The sequence below is a fragment of the Mytilus edulis genome, chromosome 12 (assembly GCF_963676685.1).
Source record: "Mytilus edulis chromosome 12, xbMytEdul2.2, whole genome shotgun sequence".
Classification (NCBI taxonomy): domain Eukaryota; kingdom Metazoa; phylum Mollusca; class Bivalvia; order Mytilida; family Mytilidae; genus Mytilus; species Mytilus edulis.
In genome coordinates, this window is record NC_092355.1 from 43,560,802 (window position 1) to 43,571,938 (window position 11,137).

The window sequence follows — 11,137 nt, forward strand, 5'->3', positions numbered from 1 at the left end:
GTGTACCATCGTTCTACGAAATACTTTCGGAAAGTATATTTCAGAATCATATGAATTGCAGCAAAAAGAATGGATTTCTCACGGCATGTAAGCAGTGCACAATTTGGTCCCCTATGTTTCAGAAAGAGTCGTGTCTTTTACCTACGGAGTTAAAACCTTGGGTCGACGAATGTCTGAGTACTAGTATCATTTTTCCAACTGTCGCCTTCGCCCAATACCTACGTTTTCTCTGTTTACATCATGTAAATGACCTCACAGGAAAACAACAGGCTTTTATTGATCTGAGAGCAAGTGTATTAGAATTCCGTAAGGAATCTTCTAACATTGAAGGTTCGCAAACAACCAATGTAAACATCCTTTATCGCAAAGCCAAACAACTTAATAAGTTGCAAAAAAGTGTAATGAATTACCGATAGCTTTTTTATATAAGTTGCTGTTGATTTTGTTGAAATAAATGCGATTCAAACACTATAATTTCGTGTACTTATATCGTGTTTATCATTACTGTATGAAAATGCTGCTATCGATTGTGTCGATGATATTTCTTCAAATTTGTGTTTCAATAAAATTGAGAATGGAAATGGGGAATGTATCAAAGAGACAACAACCCGACCATAGAAAAAACAACAACAGAAGGTCACCAACATGTCTTCAATGTAACGAGAAATTCCCGCACTCGGAGGCGTCCTTCAGCTGGCCCCTAAACAAATATATACTAGTTCAGTGATTATGAACGCCATACTAATTTCCAAATTGTACACAAGAAACTAAAATTAAAATGATACAAGACTAACAAAGACCAGAGGCTCCTGACTTGGGACAGGCGCAAAAATGCGGCGGGGTTAAACATGTTTATGAGATCTCAACCCTTCCCCTATACCTCTAGCCAATGTAGAAAAGTAAACGCATAACAAAACGTACATTTAAAATTCAATTCAAGAGAAGTCCGAGTCTGATGTCAGAAGATGTAACCAAAGAAAATAAACAAAATGACAATTATACATAAATAAAAACAGACTACTAGCAATTAACTGACATGCCAGCTCCAGACTTCAATTTAACTGATTGAAAGATTATGATTTCATCATATGAATATCAGGCACAATCCTTCCCGTTAGGGGTTTAGTATCATACCATCATAACATATATGAGAAGAACATAACCCGTATCATGCCAACAACTGGGTTTTGAATAAATGTGTTTAGTTCCGATGCAAAGACTCTATAAGTGAATCAATATTAACGCCAAAATATGCAATCTTTAATGATCTGACAACAGTATCGTAACTATATCCCTTCTTAATAAGTCTATTTAAAGGTTTAGTTAGTTTCTGTGGTGAAAACTGACATTTTTGTGCTTTAATAAGGAATATTTCCATAAAAAATTGGATGTGAAATACCTAAACGTATAAGAAGTCTGCATGTTGAGCTATATTTACGAATGATGTCCTTCAATAAATGCATTCTATTATATCAAAGAATATGCAGTTTGTACTATACATACATGATTTTATTGACAACATGACAAGCAAAATGTCAAAATCCCATATTTACAGATTACCGGTAAATAATGACAACAATTATGAATAGAGACAACCGAGCAAATATCCCCCGTCCCACCAAAAAAGGAAGAAAATAATGTGGTTCAAACGTATAAAGAATAATTGTGGAAAAAACAACCTAAGTAATAAAATACGATTTTTCCTCTGAGTTCAGTATTTTTGTGATTTTACTTTATACTGCTTACATAAAAAGGATATCATACAAAATTACGAGAAAAACCACAACTACACAACATCAGTGCAAAATTAGTGTGACAGTTATACTTGTGTCTGTTTGTACATCTAACAAAATTAAACTTAAAATCTTGAAAATAGAAACCGATAGATGTATCAGATGCTCATGATTATCAATATATCTAGACCTCAATATGCAACTCCAACCAATCTGAAACCAAAGCGTATGTCGCAAAATTACTAAAAAAAAATTATTACTAGTTGTTAGAGTTAAACGAAATTAATTCTCTGCAACATGAAAACCAGATTCAGGATAGAACTTTTTGTCGATTTCAACAGTTCCTAGCAGCTATGCAATATACTTGCAATGTGTATTGTTTTTACGTTGTAGTTTTGGTGTCATGGAATAGAAGTTCCGATTAGTTTTAAGCACAATGGGGAAAAAAAAACATTGTTATATAATTTCTACCGGAAGAAATAATGCATTATTGTTTTAGGATATTTAAGGGTATAGAATATTTCTTCCAACAAGAACAGCCATTTTAACATTGTTAATAGCAAAGGAACTTGTGTAAGGAGGAACACATTATCATCAGTGGTGTGAAATGTAACTTTCCTATTTTGGTGTGTTTATTTTATGTGTAACTTCATAACAAAGGTATACAGATATAAAATGTTGAAATATGATTTAACTGTAGAGTTGAGAAGATTTCATATGAATTATCGTCCTGGACAAATTTGCCTGTAATATGGCCAAAGCATATTTTTCTCCAGTAAAAAGTTTCGGAAACATGGATCGATTCCTAATTTCATAATTAATGGTCACTGTTATTCTGATCCAAGTGGATTATTTGATTGTGCTACATGTTTAAGGTAGCACAATACAAAGATTTTTTTAATTCCAATCACTAACCTTTGAAATGCTGTAACTTTCTTATGAATGCATAGAAAATAACAAAAGAGGTATATATAGATAGATAAAAGATAAATCTTTTAAATGAATGCAATATTTTTATTATGCAATCATTATGTAATCAATTATTATTATATATGTAATTAGTGGCAAAATGTGGGTAAGTTCACTTGAATGAATTTAGCTCTATCATCTTTTTAACTATACAGAAAATTTTAACGAAATCTTAATCAACACATCATGGGCTTCAAAAGGGTGTCTCAGATTGTCTCTATGGTATTCCATTCTCTCATAAATCTCTAATTAGTGTAAACATCCTAACCACATAAAAGAAGATAATGTTTAATTAGGTGTAAAATTTGTTCTATACATTCTATCTAAAATCTGAGACACCCTTTTGTAGATAATGGCTATAAGAACAACATATAATAAAATCGACCCTCTAGGGATACCTATGAAGAAGCTAATTTCATTTGAAAGTGGAAATTTGGTGAAAAATATTTGAGACACAGTTAATATTATAATTGGTTACATAATTGTTGCATAATACTAACATTGCATTAATTTGAAAGAGTAATCTGTTAGCTATCCAAAACTACCACTTTTATAAATTTTCAAGCATTATTAAGAAAGTTACAGCATTTTAAAACTTGGGAGTTGGAGTTATAAAATCTTTGTATTGTGCTACCTTAAAATGCGATGAATGGATCTCATGTGCTCAGCCATTGATAAGCAGATCACGCACAGTATGGCCTCCTATCAATTTGGTTAAATCTGTAGTAAATGATGGTGTTCAGTTTGTACCTGTATGATGTAAAGGGTCCTCGACCAAGAACTTAGAATGGGCATGTATCATTTGCAGTTGCAGAGAAGCAACTTATTTGTTCCCTTTTCCATAATCAAATACTGTGTTATGGATTACTTAGAATCTTATTGAAATATATTGCGGAAATGGGTTATATGGACCGTTTATGTTCATATTTCCTAAAAACAATTATGCTCTGGCTATCAGAAGAAGTCTAACAATCAAAATGGAGAAAAAAAATTTCATACAGTGCTTTATGATCTGCTAACGACGGTTAATCTCTTGTGTGGAATATAAAACTTATGCGCATTACTTTGTTTAAAATGGTTATCCAAGTGCACAGTTGAAACAAATCGTGTACCATCGTCCACCGACGTCACCTCGGAAAGTATATTTCAGACAGAATCGTGCCTTTTACCTACAGTGCTAAAACCTTGGATCTATGAACATCCGACTATTTTTTTTCCAACTGTATCTTTTGTTCATTACCTGCATTTTCTCTGTTTACATCATCGTAATGACGTCATAGGAAAACAAGAGGCTTTTCTTGAACTCGAAGCAAGAGTTTCAGAATACCTTGCTGGTAATCCAAACAGTAAATGTTCTCATTCAATAAATGTGGAAATTCTTTTTCGCAAAGCCAAAACAATTGATAAGTTGCAAAAAGTGTAATGACTTATCAATACTTTATTTTACTTTAGTATAAACTGCCGTAAACATTTCTTACAGGTGTTTTTTTTGTGTGTGTAACTTGTATGTTACAGTGTATATCTGCTTAATTGTTTTCTAGATATACACAGATAAATGGTTTAATTTGTAAAAATAAATGAGTTCAACGATATAAAAAAATAATGGGTTTGTATAAGACGTTAACAGTCAGAACTGACAGCGTGACAAGGAAAGCTAGACATTTATGGACGAATACAATACTAGTACAAAATTATTAGGAAAGTTTTTACAATGAACAAAGTAAATCGTAAGTTTGAATTCCATAGATTAAAACTGACGAGGAAAGGTAACACACGGCCAGCGAAAGCTCTTTTTATGACAGCCCAGGTGGTCGTGTGGTCTAGCGAGACGGCTGCAGTGCAGGCAATTTGGTGTCACGATATCACAGTAGCATGGGTTCGAATCCCGGCGAGGGAAGAACCAAAAATTTGCGAAAGCAAATTTACAGATCTAACATTGTTGGGTTGATGTTTAGACGAGTTGTATATACATTAGGTACACAGCCATGTATCACCATCATTGATGGCGATCCGATGGATACATCTGTTGTAGAGTTGTCACTGACTCAGACGTACTTATAAATATAATTATTTTCTGTGACTGTATATTACATTAATTTGTAGGATCCTTTACTATAGATAATTTAGCTGATCTGTAACAATAACATCTTCATGCCTTATATATCATGTACTGTAGTACGCCGCTAGATTAAAACTGACGAGGAAAGGTAACACACGGCCAGCGAAAGCTCTTTTTTTGAGAGCCCAGGTGGTCGTGTGGTCTAGCGGGACGGCTGCAGTGCAGGCGATTTGGTGTCACGATATTACATTAGCATGGGTTCGAATCCCGGCGAGGGAAGAACCAAAAATTTGCGAAAGCAAATTTACAGATCTAACATTGTTGGGTTGATGTTTAGACGAGTTGTATATACATTATGTACACATCCATGTATCACCATCATTGATGGCGATCCGATGGATACATCTGTTGTAGAGTTGTCACTGACTCAGACGTACTTATAAATATAATTATTTTCTGTGACTGTATATTACATTAATTTGTAGGATCCTTTACTATAGATAATTTAGCTGATCTGTAACAATAACATCTTCATGCCTTATATATCATGTACTGTAGTACGCCGCTAGATTAAAACTGACGAGGAAAGGTAACACACGGCCAGCGAAAGCTCTTTTTTTGAGAGCCCAGGTGGTCGTGTGGTCTAGCGGGACGGCTGCAGTGCAGGCGATTTGGTGTCACGATATCACAGTAGCATGGGTTCGAATCCCGGCGAGGGAAGAACCAAAAATTTGCGAAAGCAAATTTACAGATCTAACATTGTTGGGTTAATGTTTAGACGAGTTGTATATACATTATGTACACAGCCATGTATCACCATCATTGATGGCGATCCGATGGATACATCTGTTGTAGAGTTGTCACTGACTCAGACGTACTTATATATATATATATATATCTGTTTGTTCGTGACCTAGCAGTTACATGATGTCTTAAACTATTTCATCATGTTATTGTCCTTATAGGGTTTTAATTGGGACATTCTGTTTTATCCAATTTAAAATTTAGAATGGAAATTTGGAATGTGTTAAAGAGACAACAACCCGACCAAAGAGCAGAAATCTTCCGAAGAACACTAATTTGGCTTTTTTTATATTGTTTAAAACGTTGTATAATTTGGCCTTCAAACTACGAATCATAAACTGGGTTACAATCCTTGATTAAACAGAAGGAACACATGGTAAGCCGACTAACAAAAGCTATTCTTACGATGCTTTTATGATCAATTATCGTAGGTCAGTTGTGTAAGTAGTGTTGGTGTTAAGAAGATAAAGCTCAAATCCAGGTTTTGAAACATTTCACAAAAGCAGTAGGGTTGGTAATTCACACAGACAGATACCTTAATTTTGAGTTATTCGAGCATTCCTTTCATGTACATACGAAAAGGTGGTATGATTATATATGAGACAACTCTCCATCAGAAATCAAATGACATAGAAATTTACAACAACCTTATGTCACTGTACAGCCTTCAGCAACGATACAAACTTACATCAAATGCACCGAACAGATTAAACCAGAAAAAAATCTAAGGACCTAAATTATGTGCAAAACAATGAACAAAAACAAATATGATATTCAGTTGACAAGCACCTGAATAACAACCAGGCTCCTTATAACTTGGGACAGACACGTACAAAGGTGTAGGGGTTAAACCAGTTTGCTGGCGCCAAACCCTCTAATCTTGGACAGTTGTGTAACGGTACAAGATAATACCTAAAAACACAGTTGAAAAGGATTGAATAATCAGATCGATATACAGCTGAAAACATACAAAAACACAGACTAGACATGACAGAGTATTTATACATCATCCCATCAAAAAGACACTTAGTACAGGTCGAGGGTAATCGCAGTCACTGGCAGCTTGTTCAAAGCCAATAACAACTGATAAAAAAATGTGCATCTAAGATACCGTTATTTTCGCGGGTGTAAAATTTCGCGATTTTTATTGAATAAGGTAAACGAAATATTTTGGCGGTTAACATTTTGATGGATTCCTTTGCATGTAATTTTTAAATTAGAGGAATTTATTTTGGCGATTTTGTTCTATTCGCGAAAAAAGCGAAAGTTTACACCCTGCGAAAATAACCCGCTATACGGTATATCAATCAGTACACATCAAACATCCAATGAATTGAGTGTGAAGACAGCAATAACAGTCATAGAAAAACATGAAGTTGCGCAACGCCTAGATACATGTATCGACAGATTGTAGAGCTATGAATGTGCATATGGGTATACCAATAATATTTAATTTAGATTTAATTTACAGATAGAAAAACCAATATCTATACGTATAAAATAATATTAAAAGATCTAGATACAGCGTTTACATTAACCTACTCAAATTGCACATACCGGTTTCAAAACCACAACCGAAAAGCTTGCAAATACGAAGCCATAAATATATAAACAATGTACACATTAATATAAATCACATTTAGGAATAATGTTGCAATTCATTTCGATGATTGTATAATGCCTGGTTGATGCCTAACCAGATGTCCTAAAACTTCACAGAATATTTTTTAAAATGATTTTTTTTCTTTCTGTAGACACACATTTTTCTCTCTAGAAAAATTAGTAAAACTGGTAGTAACACATCATGTTATTTTCATACCTTTCCTGCTGTTCACGATTTCATCTCAATTATGATTCATTGTTCGATGAAGTCTCAATTATAATAAAGTCCTTTAATTCTGGATTTTTATTTTGTTATGCTGTAAGGTTTATTCTTTGGAGGTGTAGGCGATAATTTTATTTTCCATCAAATATGATCACAAGGTGTACCATGCAATATAGTTCTTATATGAATTTGCATATCCGATGACACTTACTTTGAGACCCACCAAGAAAAAAGATTACACCGTCTGAATCCGCCTTTTTAAGCGATACAGCAAGAAGTCATACGTTGAACATTGTGACGTTATAAAAGTCCAGCTGCTGTGTTTGCTGCCAAAGTCAATCTGGTTGCCTACTCTTTATGTACTTGACAGTTAAAAGTAACTAAAGATGTTTTTGTTTTTTTAAATTATAAAGATTTAACACATTTTTAATGCTTTCTAATGTGTAAACTCGGCTGCAGACTGACAAACTATACATAAAAGCCTCCGTCGATCTTTTGTTCAGACTGAGTATTCACCTGGAAAATTGTAAGATGAGTGTAAATAAAAATGAGTCTATTAGGGTTTCCAACTTAATATAGTCGTCAACCTTGAGTTTCGCTTTTTCACGACTGAGAGGTGTGAAGCTAATATGTAGTTTTGTTTAAATGCTCTCCATAATATTACAAAATGATTATTCCGTACGACCTTACGGCTTGATAAATCGTTCATCGTGTTCGAAAGAGAGAATACACAGGACCATCTTAGTCTGCTTCAACACTCAGCAGACCCATTTAACAATAGACTTATATAAAAAGATTCCAACGTTTATAATAGTTTTATATCGTTTACTTTTTTTCTGAATGATATTCTATCCGTTAAGTGATGTCAGTGGTTGGTTCAACATTAAGACCTCGAACTTTGGGGTAATATTTGAAAAAAAGAAATTCCTCAATTTAAATTATTGCTTTATTATAAAGATGTGCTTGTATTACAGGTTTTCATGAAACTGAACATTTACAAAAAGTGTTACAAATAGTTTTTATTAACTAGTTCGTGTTGACGTTGGTTATTGTTACACCTCGATGTTCCTGTCGTTCCCTTTTCTCATCTTATAGTTTATGTGTTTTACTCGGTTTTGATTTGTAACCCAGATTTTTTTCTCAATCGAAATATGGCTTTTTAACACCGGTATACATCTGTTGCCTTTCTTTACATCTTAATAAACATTCGGACAGATTGTCAATGTATTTGAATTTACCAAATTATTGCACAAACATTAAAAGAAATTATAAAACAAATCTTTATTTGTTCAGTATCTATATCCAACAAATAATCTGTCAAACTAATTAAAAATTTTCTTCCTGTATAATCATGTGATAATGAGTGAGTTATTTATCTCCCATTGTTCCTTAGGTGCTTCACTTATTGTTAAACCAGAACCTGCCTAGCATGAACTCGAAATGGAGCAAACATTAGTGGCTTGACAGGAAAAGCGAACCCTTATTTTGTATACTAGTATATAATGTGCCATGCGAATATGAATTTATGCAAAAATTTAAAATGAGAAATAGGACAGAGTAAAAAATTCTACATATTAAACGACTATTAAGGTACATAATTATCCAAGAACGCGAAATCATGACCTTTTTGAGTTGAGGCAAAACCACTTCGTTTTGATCTACATAAGTGTCACCAACCCAGTAGTCAGTACTTCTGTGCTGACATGAATTATCATTGATATGGTAATATTTATAAATTAACTGTTAACAAAACTTTTGAATATATGAAATACTAAGGCTTTTCTACCTCAGGAAAAAGATTACCTTAGCTGTATTTTGCAAACCTTTAGGAATTTTGGTCCTCAATGCTCTTCAACTTTGTACTTTATTTGGTCTTTTTAACTATTTTGAATTCGAGCGTCACTGATGAGTGTTTTGTAGACGAAATGTGCGTCTGGCGTATATACAAAATTCAATCCTGGTATATATGATTAGTTTAATTAGTAGTTGTGATCGTTATTTTGGACAATAGTAGTCTACCGATTACCAAATCGTGTAAATCTTGTAAATCGATTAAGGCGAGACAAATATAGGTAATAGACATAACTGATGGAATCGCACGAACCCCAGACGCAGAGAGACAGAACAATCGTCCTTTGCTATGCATGGTTCACCAGAAATGCAAATTCAAGCAATATGTCATATTCAGTAAAATAACAGATTATATATTTATATTACTGATTTCTAAATATCTTGAATTCCTTTGCTAGTGAGTGGAGACACAGACTCATTATTTCAGTCAACCATTTGATGAGCGTGACTGTGAAAGTAATGCAATGACGATTTTAATATTTCTTCAGGTTCCTCATTAATCTGTTGGAGCATTTTTTGTTTGAATGGTGTAAAAAAAGTAGAATCACAAAAATATTGAACTCTGAGGACAATTCACAACAGAAAGTCCCTTTATCAAATGGAAAAATCAAATGATAAAACACATCAAACGAATGGGCAACAACTGTCATATTCCTGACTTGATAGAGGCATTTTCAAATGTAGAAAATAATGGATTGAACCTGGTGTTATAGCGCTAAACCACTCAAATGCACAAGCGTAAAGTTTGAATTGAAAAAGACATACACCATACGATGGAAAATTATTGCTGCAGAGTAATGGAAAGTTAAAGTCATCACTTTAGTCATAGTTGCTTGTTTAAGGGCGTCCATATTTTTCAATATCGAAGACAAGTTCCAGATGTTCCCTGGATACTTAGTACGTTTTTTATACGTTAAGTCTACATGTGCTTACTTTGTAATATCTATTTACATATGTTATCCAAGTTTAATATCTTTGATAGTAGCATTGCCTCATACAGTACGGATTCATGCAATTATCTAAAAGTCTTGTCAAATATAAACATTGTGGGATTTTGTTTTCAAATCAAATAGATTATTTTTCTGCTGAATTTGATGCATTTTGTTAGCAGTTTCTGAAATACATTTACTAAAGATAAAGCCAGTTTTAGAAACCAAGATTTATCTATAAAATTAAGACGGTTGTGTCTGTGTAGGAAATATTTGCACCTTTGACGGCCCTGTTAAAAGAAATTCATATTTTCAGTTGAGTACGTATGTACTATCTACTACAAAAACTTTTAGGTCGCTATGAAGTGAATTTCTTATAGGTAGATAAACCATGTAATAATTGCATACCTGTCTTTTGAGACCACTTTTGTGCTCACCCTTTAGAGGTTTCTAAACATATGGGTGTATGTTTAAGTATAAAACCAGGTTTAATCCAATAAATTCTTCAGAAAATTCCTGTACAAAGTCAGGAAGAAGACAGTTAATTTGCATTTATCCCGTTGGTTGCTTTACTTAGTAGTTTGATTTTATCAGTATTTGAGCACTTTTCCTTTTGGGATTTACCCTGAAATTCAGTATTATGAGTCACATCTTTAACTTAACAAATATGTTGGTACCTATGATATAGCTTTAGTTCAAATATAAATTTATTAAACCTGTTGTAATCTTGAAATAAATTACATTTATTGAAAAAGTCAAATCTGTCCATTTCAATATATTTATGACTTAAAAGTGACATTTCAATTCTGCACATACGTGCTCGTTTTATTTGATCCCTTTCGTTTACAATTAAATTTAGCTATTTTTGAAAATACAGAACATTTTTTCTATTATACAATGTCAGTGCTTGGACGAGGATTATTATCGTACAACTGGGTTGTAAGAATAAGTTGACTACTATCAAAAG